Source organism: Ictidomys tridecemlineatus, chromosome 2, assembly GCF_052094955.1.
Source record: "Ictidomys tridecemlineatus isolate mIctTri1 chromosome 2, mIctTri1.hap1, whole genome shotgun sequence".
Lineage (NCBI taxonomy): Eukaryota > Metazoa > Chordata > Mammalia > Rodentia > Sciuridae > Ictidomys > Ictidomys tridecemlineatus.
Genome location: NC_135478.1, coordinates 122,248,914 through 122,253,108, shown reverse-complemented (window position 1 = coordinate 122,253,108; position 4,195 = coordinate 122,248,914).

Sequence of the window (4,195 nt, the reverse complement as noted above, 5' to 3'; positions counted from 1 at the left end):
GAGAAGTGAAGTGACAGTATGGCTTCTGGTTCAGAACTATTTGTCTCCTTCTCAGTACAATATTTTAGGGAATCATTTACTTTACTAACTCCAGTACATTTCATCAATAGTAAATTTATTTTGTAGAAATGCATTTGTAGAAATTTGAAGCTGAAAGTCGTAGCAGTATCATTCAGAGAAAGGCTAGGTGAACTGGGAATGATGCTTTTCTTCACTGGCAGGACAATTGCTGAGATATGTTTGAATCTGTTTTTAATGTTATGGGAACAGAAAGCAAAATAATTTTCTGTCTATGGGATTAGATGTACTTTCTTGGATTAAACCATACTGAAAACAAGTGAAAGTAGAACATATTTACCTTAGGAAATACTGCTTCCAGAAGATAATATTGAAAACCAACTAAAATAGGTTATTTATAACAGCTGACAGCTTATTCATTAAAACTCATTTCATGACCTTTTGCTTTACCTTGCCAAAATATAGCTCAGGTCCTAAAACACTATGAATGTTTTCCCTTGACTTTCCTCTCCTAAGACTATTAAGGTGATGTTTTCTCTTACTGCAATAAGTATAGTAAAATTAGTTTTGCAGAATCAACAGGTTTTTCTAGTTGTATTTCTTAGAAGTCTACAGATAACAGCTATTCATTGAATAAAAAGAAAACAAAGCCTTTGTTTTCCTAGTCTCTGCCCCTTAACTCTGGGGGTCAAAATTGGATTTTGTTTCTACAGAGAAAAACATGTTTCCAACATATAGGTGGATTCATAGTCCTCGTTCCCCACATATCTTTTCTTTGGCAATATAAGGTCTCAGTGGTAAGGGAGGTACAATATGGACTTGGATATAGGAGAGAGTGGAGATTGAAAAGAAAAGTGGAGGAGATTGGGATTTAAACCCCATTGCCAAATAACACCTAGCATTGACATGGTAAGTAGAAGGCCCCATAACCTTGAGAGTTAGAGGAAAAGATGTTCTTTTGCACCCTTGGCCCAGTGGGAATAAAGCCATCTGTTCCTGAGTAAAGAAGAACTTACAAAATGAGCTTCATAATAGCTTCCATGATGGAGACAATTCCTACCCTAACTTCTGGGATTCACTCCAGGGCAGGAGAAGGACTCTCACAGGACAAAACTGATCTTATTTCTCATGAACTGGTTAGGAGGAGATACAGAATTTGTTTAAATTTTCTTCCTACTCCTAATAAAAGTAGGAGGGAGGGATGGGAGAATGATTTCACTTCACTAATACTTTTTTCTTGCCTTTTTCCTTCTAATTAGATTCTCTTTGTATAAATCAACTAATAACTATAACTTCTCTAGTCCTCAATTTCTTTCAAGACACTATGGATTAAGATTTGGGGAATGATTTATCTGAGTGGTTCTGGTTTGCAGTCTCCTATGAAGTTGGATTCTAATAAATACATGAAAAGATGTTTAAGAGAATACAAATAGTGCAGATGATTCATAACAGTGTTATTTTGGTAAATGGAAAATTTTAGCACTCTTATCTCTGTATAATGCATTCTGCTAACTCATGTACAAAAGTTGTCTCTAAGAATTTAAGGTGTGCAGGTGAATCAGAACAATATTGTCTCAGTGAAAAGATGTGCTCACCATTCTTTTTTTCTCTTTCCACATTTTTATTGGTGCTTTATAGTTGCACATAATGGTGGGATTTGTTGTTATGTATTTGTATATACACACAATATGACAATATAATTTGGCCAGTATCATTTCTCAGCAATATCATTTACCATTTTTAAGTCCATTTTGTAAATACAATAAAAAAAAACATGTAAAAGAGATATCCCTGAGTGCTAGTTGTGTGCATGATTCATCAGTTGTATGTCAATGAATGGAGATGTTCAACACTCACAACTTCATCTAATTACCCTCTGAGATACATGGATAGCCTTCTAACTTAATATTATTTATTTAAGATTTTCTTAAAGATGGGGTAGTCTTTTTATTTTTAAAATATATTTTATAGTATATATTTAGGGTGTACAATGTTTTGATATACATATATTGTATATGATTGCTATAGTCAATCTAATTAACATATCCCTCACTTAGTACCATTACAATTTTTTGAGGTTTAGATTGTTGTACCGATAAATGAGGCAAGGCATCGAAGATAGTAAAAAAATAGTTTTATTTGGCTGCAGCCAGGTTCAGAGGGCTCAGCTTTTGCTGTAATCAACCAATCCCCTGAACCCCGAGTTCAGGTAGTTTCAGAGTTTTATACCCAGCATATAAGGGGAGGGGCTCAGAAGTTCACAGTCTGCAGAAGTTCGCATAAAAGCAGGTTTTTTCTTTCATTATTTTGGGCAAGTTAACCCTTTAAGGACAACACCTGGGAAGGGGAGAATTTCTTCTCTCCTTTCTCCCCTCGCCCTCACCAGCTGTTACCATGGAGCCCAGTTGGTTACTTATCTTAAAAATGTAGATATCTCTGTGAAGCCCAGCTCAAGGCCAGAGGCCTTGTTTGCACATTTCTACAAACTGCTAGACTGGATAGGTCTGTGAAACATTAGTAAGGAGATGTTCAGAACCTGAAGTGCTGGTATCTTCCCGGCCAGTGGCCAAGTAAAACAGGGCAACACAAAAAATAGGAAGTTTATCTACATTGAACTCTCTTGCAGAGACTCTTTTGCTGACCGTCCTAAAGTCAGCCATGGTGAAGATTTCTGGAGGAGCCCAGCTATGACTTTTCTATGGAGAAAGGGGGTGCCACTACAAGATCACCTAAAATCTACTCTGTTAGGAACTTTCCAAGATATAATAAAATGTTATTAACTACAACTCTTTGCTGCACTTTAGATTGCTAGACTTACTCATTCCATATACCTGCAGTTTTATACCTTTTTATTGAATCTATCCATTTCTCTTCCACCCCATCCTCTACTAATCACAGTCTTACTATCTATATATCAAACTTATTTTTTTCAATTCCACATAAAAGAGAGATCATGTAGAAGCTTTGTTCTGTGTCTGATTAATTTCACTTAAAATATTGTCTTGAAGCTTCATCCATGGTGTCAAAATATCAGGATCTCTTTAAGGATGAATAACACTCTGCCATATGTACAGATGATGATTTCTTTATTCATTTATCTGTTGTCAGATGCTTAAATTGTTTATTAACCTGGGCTGTTATGAGTAATGGTGAAAATGAACATCAGAGTGCAGACATCTCTATGAGATGCTGATTTCATATGCTTTGGATATACGCCCAGATCACTGGGTCATATGGTAGTTCTATTTTTAATTTTTTTCAGGAATTTCTGTAATGTTTTACATAATGGCAACACCAATTTATATTCCACAGCAGTGTATAAGGCTTCCCCTTTAACCACATTCTTGCCAACAATTATTTTGTGTCTTTTTGATTATAGTCATCCTAACAGGTATGAGATGATAACTCAGTTTGTATTTTCCTGACAATTAGTGATGTTGAACGTCTTTTCATATACCTGTTGACCACCTTTAAATTTGATCTTTCTTTTGCTGCTATTAAGTTGTTTGATTTATTTATATATTTTGAATATTATCCCCTTATTAGATATGTGGTTGGCAAATGTTTCTGTTCAACCTGTTGGCTGCTTTACCACAGTGTATTGTAAGACCAAATTTATGGAACATTTTTCTTCTAGTACTTTCATTTTTTGGTTTTATATTTAAATCTTTAATCAACTTGAGTAGATATTGTGTGTGTGTGGGGGGGTGGCTGGGTGGTTACCTTAAGAAATACATTAATAAGGGCTGGGTTTGTAGTTCAGTGGTAGAGTACTTGCATAGCATGTGTTAGGAACTGGGTTTGAATCTCAGCACTGCAAATAAATAAATAAATAAATGTCCATTGACAACTAAAAAAAAAAAGAAATACATAAAACATTTTATAGTTTTAAGAGGCTACTTTAGGTTAATAATGACTTAATTATTATTGTAAAAATCTGTACAATTTTACTCCTTTCTCCTCAGGTTTTTTATGTTACCTCATATATTTTTATAATTTATATCCCTTACCAAATTGTTACAACTCAATTTTTAATAGTTTTGCTTTTTACCCATTTATATTAGAGAAATAATTGATTTACTCATCACTATTATAATATTGGAGTGTTTTCAGTGTGACAAAATGAGTTTTACATTTTCAATATTTTCATATTGCTAAGTACCATACTCTTCATTCA